The sequence below is a fragment of the Arvicanthis niloticus genome, chromosome 26 (genome assembly GCF_011762505.2).
Source record: "Arvicanthis niloticus isolate mArvNil1 chromosome 26, mArvNil1.pat.X, whole genome shotgun sequence".
Lineage (NCBI taxonomy): Eukaryota > Metazoa > Chordata > Mammalia > Rodentia > Muridae > Arvicanthis > Arvicanthis niloticus.
In genome coordinates this window covers 12034297-12049605 of record NC_133434.1, presented here as the reverse complement: position 1 = coordinate 12049605, position 15309 = coordinate 12034297, and positions in this window count along the sequence as shown.

The window sequence follows — 15309 nt, the reverse complement described above, 5'->3', positions numbered from 1 at the left end:
GCTCTGCACGTAACTAGAGTCCCGACTTTTCCTCTCACTCAGAAGATGTGACTAACTGGGGCTTAATTAAGCATGCTTGACTGTATGGAGCGCTGGGTGAATCAGTAGAGTGGCTAGGGTGTGGGTGTGGGTGTGGGGGTGGGGGTAGGGATGAGGAGGTTGGGGTGGCAATTGCCTAGGCACCACAGGTCCACCCTGGAGCAGGAAGGGGAAGCATTCCTGGTCCTTCAGCAGCTCTCACCAGCTGCCCCACCTCCAGTGTGATTGTGCTTGTTCTTGCTAGGTAGGCATTGTGGGTACCTGTGTGGAATGATCTAAAAGAGTTATATGAACCACACTCAGGTGGGAGGGGGCAGATGTAAACAGAGATGTGGGAGAGATTCAAATGCCCTTCTTCATCACCACCCTGGGGCACATAGGAGACCCACAAAAGAAAAAGCAAAAACAAAACCAACTAACCAATCAACCAACCAAAACAAACAACAACAAAACCCTTTCTGCCTCTGATTGCCCTGTCCTGAATCACTTCCCAGCATGCACTGAGCTGACAGTGTGTCCTTACCTCTCAATTTTCCCCAATGCTATAGGCACCCACCACCCCAGGACATGAACTATATAGTAAGTACCCCCGGGTCTCAACACAGGTTCCACACAGAGCAGGTGTGGAGTCTCGATTGGTTAGTTGGATGAACTCAGGAAACAGAGGCTGACCAACTGTAGCTGTGGACCAAATTCCACCTGTTCTCAGCCTGTCTTATGTGACCCCCAAACTGAGAATACTTACATTCTTTGTGTGTGTGTGTAAGCACATATGTACATGTATGTACACCCATGTGGAGGCCAGAGGACAACCCTAGCTGTCATTCTTTAGGTGTTATCTACTTTATCATGGCACTCAACAAGTAGGCAAGAGTGTCTGTCCAGCAAGGCTCAGGGGTCTGCCTGTCCATGATCCCCCTTGTGCCCCAGTACTGAGATTATAAACACACAGCTTTCTCATGTGGCTTTCTTACATTTAAAGTACTCAAATTGAGATCTTCATTGAGTTATCTCCCCAGCTTCATTTAAAATGAGCTCTTAAGCTGGGCGTGGTAGCACACGCCTTTAATCCCAGCACTTGGGAGGCAGAGGTAGGCAGATTTCTGAGTTCGAGGCCAGCCTGGTCTACAGAGCGAGTTCCAGGACAGCCAGAACTACACAGAGAAACCCTGTCTCAAAAAAACCAAAACCAAACAAAACAATAAATAAATAAATAAAACGAACTCTTAACTGACAGGTAATAATTGTACGTATACAGAGGTACAACGTGATTTTTTGATACATGCATTCATTGTGACTGTCTTTTTAAAGAGCTGCAGTGAAAAAAAAAAAAGAAAGAAAGAAAGGGCCTGCAAGATTCCTTAGCAGGTGGAGGTACTTGCTGCAGCACCCCACACCCATTAGATGGATCCCCAGGATTCCCGTGGTAGAAGGAGAGAACCAACTCTTTTGTTTTTTTTTTGTTTTGTTTTGTTTTGTTTTGTTTTGTTTTGTTTTGTTTTGTTTTGTTTTTCGAGACAGGGTTTCTCTGTGTAGCCCTGGCTGTCCTGGAACTCACTCTGTAGACCAGGCTGGCCTCGAACTCAGAAATCAGCCTGCCTCTGCCTCCCAAGTGCTGGGATTAAAGGCGTGTGCTACCACCGCCCGGCTAAGAACCAACTCTTGAAAGCCTTCTTCTCTCCACGTGAACGCCATGGCATGTGCCTCCTACCCCCCAAATAAACAAAATGTTAAAAAAAAAAAAAAAAAAAAGAGAGAGAGAAATCCTTAAACAATAAACAACTACAGACTAGTAACAAACTACAGACACAGCCGTGGACTGCGAGACTTAAGGCATCACAGAAAACTTGGCCTCCTCTGCTCTAGGATCCCTTTTATAGCTCAGCTTCCTCACCTGGGAAACGGTACCTGGGTGTGGAGGACCAGTCAGTGCTCAGAGCTCTGCTCCCACAGGGCTGCCTGAATTCTCAAAACAGCTGAACTCTCAGAGTCTCTGTTTCTGCACCTGACAGTAGAGAGTAGTTTGGTACTTCCTGCACGGGTCCTGGAGAGAGCTAAGGAGATAACTGGGAGGAGCTTTGTGATGCTGGGACCCGCAGGTGCTGTGACTGTGGGAGAAAAGGGAGCTCTGTTTTGCCTTTAGTTCCACTGATACAGTGTAGCTTGTAAGGTGGTTTCCCATAAAGGTCAAAGCGGAGTCTACAGGTGCCTGTTGGAAAGTCCCAGGGTACGCGGGATCACCAGGTGTTTGTGGGTTTAGGGTAACCATTGATTATTTTCCGTCTTTTCCTTTGGTTAAGAGGCCCGAACAAGATGGGGATGGCATGTTCATTGGGGCACTGGAAGATCTGATTCCCCAGATACTCGCTAGAGCCGGAATAAAATAGGCGAGGCCTTCGCCATCGCCTCTGCCCACTGGTAGGGAGGCCTACTTTGCTGCTATCCTCCCATTCCCTAGGGCCTTGTACTGATGTAAGGTCTGGTTTCATCTCCCCAGAACCTGGTCTTTGTTTGGATTTTCTTCCCAACAAATGTCTTCTTTTCTAACCAACACAAAACAAAAACCAACAGCAAAAACTACACAAACCCTTATATGGACAGGGATAGTAACAACCGCCCCTGATTTTTATAGATGTAGATATTGATTTTTTTTAGAGAGATGAAGTAACTTACTCCAAGGGACTGTCTCAGCATACCTACCCTCCCTCCTAAAAGTTCTCAATTTGTAGACCAGACTGGCTTCAAACTCACAGCAATCCTCCTGCCTTAGGCTTCCAGAAGTGCTGGGACAATAAGTGTGAGCTACCATGCCCAGCTAGGCTCTGATCTCTTTACCATAGGGTTTTCTGTAGACACACAGCTATCTTTCTTGATCTGTCTCTGGTTTCTCCATGCATCTGTCTCCTTCTTGCCCCTCCAGGGCTGCCTTTCTGCCTACCAGAGCCACTACAGTGCAGCTGGCTCCTGCTACATAGCCCATGGTGACAAGGGTGGGGATTTGGGGACCTCCCTTGTTTGACCCTGACCCCTGGGGTTCTAGAGTTGACATGGTTGGGAAGACACATGGTGGGGCAGCAGCGAGGAGATGTCTGACTTGATTTCCATGACATGGAATATTGTGCTGCCAGGGGGCCCTGGTGTCACACTGCATTAAATGGCACTCAGGGCCTTCTCCCTCCAGCTAGGAGATCAGCTGGTCAGCCCTTCCCTTGTCCCCTTCAATCCTATTTAAGAGCACTCAGCAGCATTCTCGACCCCGGGGAGACAGTTAAGGCCACTTAATAGCAGCTAAGTGCCCAACATGGGGACATCTTGATCCCTTGTCCCTAAGACAGTCTTATCTGGCTTCTCAGGCAGCAGGCTATCACTTTGTGATCCTTCTCCTGATGGGCTCATCCCACAGATGCTGTCCAAGGAAAGGGTGGTTGAAGAGTGGGTGAAATCTTTAGGCTCTCCTGGCTAAAGAGGAGACTACCTGTGTCCTTTATGACCCCCCCCCCCCGCCTCATTCACCTGCAGCCCATCTGTCTGTCCCTGTCTCCTATGCAGTGTTAGGTTGGACTGCCAGGGTGAGATGAAAGATACATAGGTACACAGAGTTGCACACAAGAAAAAGAGCCATTGGTGGTGAAGGTGGTGTCATGGCTTCCAGAGGCCGGTAATAGAAGTGGAGGTATGAGGAGTTGAGGCGAATAGCCTTTGTTGTTATCTGATAGCTGCACCTACCCTCCTCATGAGACCTTCCCACCTGCCCAGCAAGGACCCCAGACACCATCACTGTCACCAACATGTTTCCAGTGCCTGTGTGTCTCCAATCTGACCTCCCCTGCCCCTACACCATTGAACCTACCAGGATACTTAAACTCTAAACTGTCAGCCGGGCGGTGGTGGCTCACGCCTTTAATCCCGGCATTTGGGAGGCAGAGGCAGGTGAATTTCTGAGTTCGAGGCCAGCCTGGTCTACAGAGTGAGTTCCAGGACAGCCAGGGCTATACAGAGAAACCCTGTCTCGAAAAACAAAACAAAACAAACAAACAAAAAACCCCTCTAAACTGTCCAAACCTTTCCTGGCTTCAAATTCCTCACTAGGTCCCCACCACTGATGGGATGTCATTTTAGCCTGTGAGCATAGCACTGTTGTCCATATGGGTGAAGTTTAGCCTTCTTCTCTGCACCTGCCTTTTCCCCTCCCCCACAACCCACCATGTTTGGGCTATACACCCAGCAGCCTCAGACACAGTCTTGGCCTGAGCTGACACCACTGATGGTAACTTGTTTGTACTTGGAAAGTCCTACCATGCTTCATGCTTCATCTCTCAAGATACACCCCCTCTGTGAAACCTCGGCTGGTCTCTGAGCCCAGTGAGCTCGCCACACAATTGGTCACAGCTGTGTTTTCCATGTTCACAATTATTCATAGTGTTTTGGATGCTTGATGTTTCTCTCAGACTCCTGACAGGGAGCCACTGAGCGTCGAGACAATATCTTAATCACCTGTACCCTCAGCAGCAGCTCCGTGCCCTGCCAGCATGGCTGAAACTGCTGAATTAACACACTCATTAAAGACTAGGGACACCGCAGACATCCTTCAGAAACCATTCAGACCATGTAGCCCAGATACCCCGAGGTATTTGGAAACTGATACTGACCTCCCAGCAGGAGAATGGGGTCTCTAGAGAACTGTTATCCCCACTCCTAGTGCTGGGCTCTGTCCTCATCTCTCTGTGACATCCCTGGATAGCACTCTGCCCAGGTTGCTGGCATTCAGAACTAAAGCCAGCCTCAAAGTCCAACCCGCAAGCCCCAGCCTGGAGCTTCACTGATGATGACATCATCAGACTCAGCCAGCACCAAACTAGGTCAGGGCTGGCTGGCAGGGGCAGCTAAGTGCTGACTGCCCAGTATGCTGGCCACGTAGTTGCAGTTTTTGGTGGTGACAGCTGGAGCCTGCTACAGTGGGGCATAGTAGTGAAGGGGAGGGTGGTGCAGGGTGGTGCAGAAGGCCCGATGCCATGGCCAAGACACGCTACGAGGCTTCTCTTGTCCAGTGCTTGTGAGCCTGTAAGCTACTCAGCTATTCAGTGTGTGTGTGTGTGTGTGTGTACATGCTGGTGTTTGTGTGTGTGAACATGCTAGTTCTCATGCACATGTGTGTGTGAATATGTATGTGTGTATATATGCTAGAGCTCATGCACGTGTCTGTGTGTGTATGTATGTGTGAGCGTGTGTGTGTATGTTGGTGTGTATATGTGTGTGGACATGCTAGTGCTCATGCACGTGTGTGTGTTTGTGCCTGCATATGCATGTGTATATGCATAGACATGCTGGTGCTTATGCATGTGTGTGTGTGTGTAAGAACATGCTGGTGCTCACATACATGTGTATGCATGCGGGTGTGTATGGACATGCTGGTGCTCATGCATGTGTGTGTGTGAACATGCTAGTTCTCATGCACATGTGTGTGTATGTATGTCTATGACATGCTGGTGCTTATGCACATGTATGTGCATGTGTGTGGACATGCTGGTGCTTATGCACATGTATGTGCATGTGTGTGGACATGCTGGTGCTTATGCACATGTATGTGCATGTGTGTGGACATGCTGGTGCTTATGCACATGTATGTGCATGTGTGTGGACATACTGGTGCTTATGCACATGTGTGTGCATGTGTGTGGATACGCTTGTGCTCACACACATGTGCATGCCTGTATGCATGCATGAGGAAGCCAGGGATAACCTTCTTTCTCTCTGAGACCTTATTCTTCGAGACAGGTCTCTCACTGATTTGACAGGATTGTTTGGTCAATGAGCTCCAGACACACTTCCTCTGCCTCCCCCAACCCATCTTCCAGGGTTACAGATGCTCATTCCTACGCCTGGCTTTTACACGGACTCTAGGAATCTGAATCCAGGTCCTCATGCTATATGGTAGAAGCTTTCCTGACTGAACCTGTCCTGGAACTCACTACATGAGCAGCTGGCCCCGCCTCTGCCTCCCGAGTGCTGGGATTAACGTGTGCACCACCACACCTGGCATTCTCTTCTACTTCTTTATTCAACAAAGCAGCTGCTTGCCTTCAAGGCCCTGGGGTAGGAAGAAGAGTTCTTTGTCTAGAGACGGAGGCAGAAACATAGCCAACCATAGTAAAGCAAGCCAAAGTGACTCCAGGGAGGGACTGGATGCTCTGGGATACCCTGAGGAGGGAGTGATGGAGAGAGTCTATGGAGGTGGACGACATAACCTGAGGGCCAGGTACTTGTATAAATTTAACAGCCAGCTTTGGAGCCAATTTCTGCTCACCAGCATCCATCTATAGTGTGTACTCTAGACCCCACCTCTAGATCAGTCTTTTTTTGTTTGTTTGTTTGTTTTGTTTTGTTGAGACAGGGTTTCTCTGTGTAGCCCTGGCTGTCCTGGAACTCACTCACTCTGTAGGCCAGGCTGGCCCCAAACTCAGAAGTCCACCTGCCTCTGCCTCCCAAGTGCTGGAATTAAAGGCGTGCGCCACCACTGCCCAGCAAAGATTTACTTATTTACTTTATATATATGAGCATACCATTTCTCTCTTCAGACACACCAGAAGAGGGCATCAGATGCCATTACAGATGATTGTGAGCCACCATGTGGTTGCTGGGAATTGAACTCGGGACCTCTGAAAGAGCAGTCAGTGCTCTTAACCACTGAGCCATCTCTGCAGCCCTTGGATCAGTCTTAAAGGCACCCTTCTACTTTGCTTGCTGCCTTTGTGGTCCCAGTGTCATACCTAGTGAGTTTCCCAAGCCCTGACTTCATGTTAGGAATCAGACCCTTAAGCTTGCTAGGCAAGAATTCTGCCTAGTCTTTAATCATCATCTCTGCTCTGTCCCTCCTCCCTCTCCCCACCTCCTCCTGGTCTTCCCTGTATCAAACTCTTCTTAGGCCACTCTGAGGCCCTGGCTAACCTTGACCTGATGGCTAAGCCTTCTGAGTGCTGCATCAACTATAGTTACCTTGGGGCTTTGAGCTTCTACTCTTAACTCATTTGCAGCCCAGTCTCCACATGACAGTGAAGCTAATTTTGTTTCCAGTATACATTTTATTTCTAACAGATAATGCCTGCCCTTGGCACAAAGTTGAATGATTAGAAGCAACAAATCAACGGGAATCAGATTGTGCCTCCCCCATTGGATGATACCTACCCACCTACTTGGTGTAAAGCCCAGTCTCCAGGCCTATAGATCCCTCCCTGACCTAGAATCACTTTACCTCGGTGACCTCTGTGATCCCCGCCCCCCCCCCAGCAGCCCTCCCAGTGCAATGTGCCTCTCAGTGACGACGTTCTCTTCCTTGTTCATGAGGAAGTCCTGTTGCTTCTGCTTGGGATGCTATTCCCAGACTTCTCCCAAGATGCTTCCTGTCAATCAGACGGATCCAGCTTAATGTTATGATATTAGCTATTTTTTTTTCTGATTGCTCTGACAAAATTCCTGAGAGAAGCAACTGAAAGTTGGAGACAGAAGACTAGGTAGTAACCAGGGATGAGTGTTATCTTCAAAGCTAGACCCTAGTAACATGCTTTTTCCAGATAGGCATCACCTCCTAAAGGCGCTGTAGCCTTTAAAATGGCTCTGCAAGCTAGGAACCGAGCATTTAAAGCACAAGCAACAGTGAGGGGGGTGGGTGGGGGCTGTCACTTAAAGATTCAAAGACGTGATTCTACTTCCTCAGAGAGGTTTTCTCTGGTGGGTAACATGAAGTAGCCATGAGACACTTACTTAATCATGATACTGGGCAAAAATAGCTTTATTAGGTGTAACTGACATGAAAAACCACACATGTCACATGTTCATTTGGATATGTTCTGACTCTGTGAAACACCCCACAATCAGCGTATGAAGAGCCTGGGGATCAGCTCAGTGGTAGAGTACCTGCCTGGTGAGTATGCAGCCTTTGGTTCCATCCCTAGCATGTGTACACACTGCCCTTGCCACACCCACCCCCAAACAAACAAACAAACAAACAAAACACATCTCTCTCACACCTTTTGTCTCTTTGTGAACTCTTTAGTTTGTAGGGAGCCCACAGAAGGTGGCTATCATCCTTGCAGCCATATACCCTGACAAGAGACTTAATTACAATAGCCTACAACAGCTGGGCACACTCTGATAACATCTTGTTTTAGATACCCAGGATTTTCCTTTGGGTGTGTGAGACTTAAAGATGTGTGACTTAAGGGCCTGACTTAGAAGTGAGACATATAAAAGGCGAGAGGCAGACAGAGCAAAACAGCAGATTATTAGGCATTAGGCACTTGGCACTTGGAGGAAGAACTTGGAATTAGACACTTAGCACTTGGAAGAAGTAACTTGGAACTTGGAGGCACTGGGGACTAGGAACTTGGGGATAGGAACTAGGGACTTGGAACTAGGGAAAGAAAGAAGAAGAGAGACTGAAGAATAAACAGGATTGAATCACACTCTGTCTGGTCTCCATTCCTTGCATTCATCCTCATTCTCTCTCTTGCAGAACCCCGACCCCACCCCGCAGACCGGAAGCAGCTTGGGGCAGTGCGGGCTCTAACAATTTAGCCCCCAAGGCTTTTGGCAGTGCGGGGGTTCCAACATTTGATAGAGCAGTCTGAGACATTTTGACCCCTAAGCATGGGGCAGAGCAGTTCTCAACATTAGTTGAGCCCTTGTCTAGCACATGCGAGACCCTGGAGTCAATCCCCAGCTTAGAAACAAAGGCAAACACACAAAACCAAAACGTTTCCCCCTGGGTGTGATGCTGCAGGTCTTCAATCCCAGCACTCATTTGGGAGGCAAATCTTTGTTATTCTGAGACCAGCCTGGTGTACACAGTGAGACTCTCCCGCTCCACTCCCCCACTCCCAAACCTCCAACACAGAAAAAGAAACAGCTCAGGGTCTTTTTCTACTGGCTGTGTTATTTCATGGTCCTGGCACACCATGTATGGATGAGAATTCCTGTTCCACCACAGCCTCCATTAGAATCAACATAGTCAGTCTTTTTAGTTTTAGTGATTCTAATAACTGTGTCACAGTCCCTCATTATGATTTTAATTTGCAGTCCCCTGGTGACTAATAATACTAAGGATCTTTTCATGTTCTTTTTTTTTTTTTTGCCATATAGCTTCTTTGGTGAGCTGTTCAAATATTTTGTGTCTTCCGCTTTAATTGGGTTATTTTCTTAACATTGAGTGCTTGTTTACGTTCTGAATACAAGTCCTTTATCAGCTTTGTGATTTGCGAAATGTTTCCTTCCAGTGTCTGGTCGCCTTTTTATTCTCTTCACAGTGTGTCTTCCTGACTCCGGAAATTCTAAATTTTCTTGAGGCCTAATTGATCACTTTCTTCTTTCATGATTATATCCTTGGTGTTATATCTAAGAAATCTTTGTCTAATCCATTGGTCGTGAATATTTTTTTCCCCCCCCAGGAACTGTATAATCTTACATTAAAGCTTATGGTGCATTTTGAGCTGGTTTGTTGTTTTTCATTTGGTTATCAAAATAATTTTGTCTTTTGAGTATGTGGTTTGTAATATGAATAGGCATCCTCCCCCTCCCCCCCCGCCCCCTGCGCTCGCTTTTAAACCTATAAAAAAATAGCAGCTGACCAGACGTTCTATTCTATGGGCATTCTGTTCTATTTATTCTGTTCTGTGACCTATTTGTTTTTCTTGGTGCTGGAAGCACAAATATCGCAGCACCTGTGGCTTTATGATAAGCCTTAAATCAGATCACGAGAGCCCTTCAGGTTTATTCATTTTCAAACTTTCTGGTTTGTCTAAAGCTGTTGTATTTCCAAATAAATCTTAGAATAGGCATGATGATTTTGATTAAAAAGAAAAGACTGCTGGTATTTCAATCAGGATTGCATTGAGTTGATTGATCAATGTGGATAGAATTGATGTCCTAGTGATAATGAGCCGTTTGGTTCATTGACACATTGTATCTTCACTGTTATTTATATTCTTCTTCCATTTCTTTTACGATATTTGTAGCTCTCACTGCATCCTTCTTGTATACCATGGGTTTTCTACTCTCAATGACCTTTTTTTTTTTTTTCCTTTTTTTCTTGCTTTATTCCTTTGGCTTGAACTTCCAGGGACAATGTCGTGATATGAGGTGATGACAGCAGAGATTCCGGCTTTATTTCTGATCGTAGATGAAGAGCAGCCAGAATTTCATCATTAAATATGATGTTGTTAGTAATGGCACTGCATCTGAGCTAAATCTGTGACCCTAGATGTTATTTTAATCTTTACAAGAATAGTACTACATGCTGGGTATGGTGTTGTGTAACTGTAATCCAAGTACCTAGGAGACTGAGGCAGGAGGATTGTTTCTTGAGGCTAGACTGGACTACATGGGAAGGTTCTACCTCAAACAGACAAATTAAAAAAGAAACCAACCAGAAGGAATACTGTGACATAATGTTCCCATTTTATACTTGTGAAAACTGAGGCTTAGAGAGATGAAGCAAACCTCTCAGTACTTCATAATCTAGTAGGTGGGTCAAGTACGTGATGTAATTCTTTCATAAGTTTCTCTTTGTGTGTGTGTGTGTGTGTCTTAGTTCAGATTGTATTGTTGTGAAAAGACACCATGACCAAGACAGCTAGCTCTTATAAAGGCAAACATTTAATCGAGGCCGGCTTACAGTTTCAGAGGTTCAGTCCATTATCATCATAGCAGGAAGCATGGCAGTGTGTGGGCAGACATGGTGCTAGAGGATCTGAAGGTTCTACATCTTGATTTGAAGGCAGCTAGGAAAAGACTGTCCTTTGCAGGCAGCCAGGAGGAGATTGTCTTTTGCACTGGGCAGAGACTGAGCTTACATATGAGACCTCAAAGCCCACCCCCATAGTGACATATTTTCTCCAACAAGGCCACACCCACTCCAACAAGGCCACACCCACTCCAACAAGGCCACACCCACTCCAACAAGGCCACACCCACTCCAACATGGCCATACCCACTCCAACAAGACCACACCCACTCCAACAAGGCCACACCTACTGTAATAAGGCCACACCCACTCCAATAAGGCCACACCCACTCCAACAAGGCCACACCTCCTAATAGTGCCATTTCCTATGGCCAAATATTGATGCACATGAATCTATAGGGGCCAAATTTATTCAAACCACCACAATGTATGGACATGCTTGTGTGTGCATGTGAGTGCTTCTGCATGTGGAGGTCAAATGTTGACAGTGTCATGCTGTCATGTTGACTTCAGATGTCTTCATTTATTGCTCTCTTGAGACAGATTCTCTCACTGAAACTGAAGCTCACCAGTTAAGTCAGATGTGCTCCTCCTATGTCTACTTTCTGGCTCTCAGGTTACAAATGCATGCTGTAGTGCCGGCTTTGACTGGGGTGCTTAGGGATTAAAACTCCGGACCTCATGCTTGCTCAGAGAGCACTTTACTCACGGCACCATTTTTCCCAGCCCCTTACACAGGTTTTCTGGGGTTACTGTTTACTTGATAGGACAGTAAAAGAATTAATGCAGCAGAGAACCTAGGCAGGGCTCTCAAAATGATTATGAATCGAATGACACTCACTTGAAGAACTTATCGAAGAACCCAGGACTCCTCACCTCCACAAGCCCCTTGGGTGCTTTTGCTGTACATCTTCAGGTTTATGGAGATGCCTGACTCAGCCTGTGCAAACATAGGAAGATGATATCTGGGAAGAATGGACCTAGAAACACTGAAGGGAGGGGTGAGACTTGAGTCTTCCAAGCCCCAGCCCTGAGGATGGGCCATTTGCAGGCATGCTCATACAAACCCAAGCATCCCTAGGGCTAGGGCAAGCCGGTCATGAGGTCAGTGGCTTATGAACACTCCCCTACCTTTTGTGCTGCTTTTCCAAGAGGCTAGTGGCGCTCCTCAGCTCTTAAGACAGAGGATTTCCTTGGAGAAGGTCCTAGAAACCTTACTAGTTCCATTCCTTTTTTCCTGTCTGGCTCTAGAAGGTGGGGGCAGATGTACCAGAAGTAGGTAAAGAGAGATGCTGGGTTATTTCCAGGGTAAAGGCATGTCTTCATCTCTCAGGGATTGGGTACAGCAGCCCTCTTAGCATATTCAGAGGATAAGGGCAGAGAGGCTCTAGGCCCAGGAAATTGTCATTGGCTATACCCCTCTCTGGAAGCAGTACCTGCTCACTCACAGCGCGTGCAAATCAGGGAAGGAGCTAGGAAAGAGCTGGGATGCCTGGGATGGGATTGTGAGGCGGTCAGGGAGGCATTAGAGTAAAAGACACAGGGCTCAGCTCTTTTTTGTCCCCAGGGGCCTGGCACTGTGAGTTCTCAGCTGGTGGCTGCCCTCCCTTGCCCACAGTGTCATGCTGGATGAAGCTTCTGCTGTAGTAAGGAGGATGTGGCAGCACAAGAAGAGAGGACTGGTACCCAGGCAGAGAGGGAGGGGAGGAAGAAGGGCATGGGAGGAGAGAGGGTGGGTTTTCTGAACCAGATGCCAAGGTGCACTGCTGTGGGGCTGGGGTGGGGCACCTTCTCAGTGACATAATGCATAGCTTAACTGTCACTTGGCCTGGAAGCTGATAGAGTCAATTTGTCTGCCATTACCACATTGGCCAGGACAAATGGAAGGGCACTTGTCCTCTGGGGTGGTCTCTGCCATCCTGCTTTGGTACTGGGCTGGACAGATGTCACTGCCCTCATGTCGAAAGAGGAGATTCTCCTCAGTTCAGTGGCTCCTTGTTTTGTACCCTGGTCTCCATGACGGGCTTAAAGGGAGGGGTCTTGGGTAGTTTCCAAATGGTAGAAGGGGCAGACTACTTCTTTGTGGCGTCAGAGAGGGACACGGGCACATTTTTTATTAGGAGATGTTCTTTGTGTGGCATTTTATTTGGTTGGTAGCTGTATTTGTGTTTATGGTACTAAGTCACAAGTGACCACAAAGGAATTTAGCAGCTAAAAACAAGTATGTTATTGTCCCACAGCTGCCACTCATGAGTCTGAGCTTGATTCAGAGGGGATGTGTGCTTAGAGTGTTACCAAGCACATATATAGCTGCTGGCAGGATTCATGGCCTACTGTCAAGATGGAGTTCTTCCTCTCATGATGGCTACCATCCCAGGGCCTCTCTCAGCCCCAGTGGTGATCACAGCTTCCTGCTGCTCAGCAACCCCGGGAACTCTCCTGTGGCAGCTCATTTCATCACAGTGGCTGGGAGAACCTGCCTCCACCCTCAAGAAGGTTCAGTTCCAGTTTTAGAAGCCACTGCCTGTTTAAACAGGCCCAACCCAGGGTAAACGTCAATCAATTCACCTTAATGAACTCAAAGTCAATTGATCTGAGACCTCAAATTTGACCCCATAATATTCATAACTCTTGTCCTGCATTCCATACAAGGAAGCTAATACATATTACACATAATATATATACCAGTTATTATTTGTATATATTTATAGAAATGAGAGAACAGAGAACTTGGGGGCTGGGGGCTGTCTCGGAGTTTACAATATTTAACTTCATGGATGGAGAGAGAGAGAGAGAGAGAGAGAGAGAGAGAGAGAGAGAGAGAGAAGAGAGAGAGAGGCTTGAGTGTTTAGTGATGGGTGCTAGCTAGCTCTTGTGTCCTATTAGTGGATGTAGGATTATGAAGAGCCACCTGTGATTCTGTTCTCTGCTCTCCCTTCTTTCCTTATAATGACAACAGTTGATAATTCAGAGTTTTCATTATAAACAGTGACTGTAGCATGGATCAGAACCAAAAAGAGCATTTGCTGTATGTGCTTATTTCTTACAGAGAATTGGTGGGAACCCGCTCAGCCAATGACTGTTGCTGTTAGCCATCTGCTGGGACATGCAAATAGCTTATAGAATCAGAAAGCCACAGACTTTTGGAGCCAGAAGGGGCTTTGGGGATACTGTAATCTAATCCAGGCATTGCACAGATGACAGATCTGAGACTCAGAGAGGGCGTGGGAGCTGTGCAAGGTCACACAGTTGGTTGGTAGCAAGGTTTCCTGAAATCAGCCCACTGCCTGCAAGCAGGTCTTGGGTGAGGACCGGGAGGGGCGGATGTAACCTAGACCATTTCATGCACTTTCTGTGACACCAGTTTGCCTCCTTACAGAGTCCCGGCCCCTCTAACAGGACCAGCTTCACTGCACTCTTAATGTGTAAATTATTAATCAGCAGTTGCCTAGCCTGTCCTGGTTGGCTCTGGGGATGAGACAGAGAGGGATGCAGCATGAACACAGATGGGGTGACAGCAGGAGGAGGGGGCTCCACAATCTGCACCATAGCAATGTTGGTGTGTCTGCACACGGGTGAATGTGTATGTGTATGAGTGTGTGTATACAACTGACATTAGTCCTGATCTCAGGACTTACCCTTGCCTACCCCTACCCCCTGTCCATCCTACCCAGGACTGTGCCATCTCCATCTCTCCAGCATCCTTTATCAGTATCACAGATGCGGATTCACAAGACGCAGGTTTCCAGGGAAGGTGATTAATGAAGGCAGCTGTGGTCCCTCACACACTCCCAGCCTTCCTGACCTTGTTCTGCCCCTCCTCTTCCTGCTTGCTTGCTTGTCTCCACCATTCCCTAAGGAGAGAGATAAACGTTCAAGGGCAAGGAGGAGGGAAGAAATCGGGCCCTGTGGGGCAGCTGCTGTGGACCAGGCACTGTGCCAGGCTCTTTTATTTATTCTTATTTGCCAGCTCATATATAGAGAGGCTGTAGGGTGTGTTTGGATGTAGGGGGACTGGACTGTGTTCTTCCCATGTCCCCATAGAGGGCAGTGCCAAGCTGGTTTCCTGTAGCCAGACATATATGTGGCTCCTGTGCTTCCAACGTGTATGCTGCCTTCATGTTTAGCTCATAAAGATGAGTGCTGGAGTCCTTTCACCATCTCGCACTTAACTGGAACTTGAGGACACCCCTGGAAATGACTTCCTCAAGGTCACACAGAGGTAGCCTCTCCAGATTCTTCCTTGAGGACACTCTCATACCCAGCTACTGGTCTCTTGCTGTACTGGCTGCAGGTCAGCTCTCTAGAGAAGAAGAAGCTTCAACCACAAGAATGGATTTTCCCATCACCCACTTCTGAGCAGCTCTGCCCAGCTTCCCCGCTGAGAGAGACTGAGCCAGTAGTCACGGAGATTAGAATGGCCAGGGCCACTGTGTGGCAGAGCTTCTGACACTGAGACAGCTCTACACAATGGACACTCATTTCATTGTGTCATGTACGTGTGTGGGTCTGTGGGTTGGGGAAGGACTGCAGAA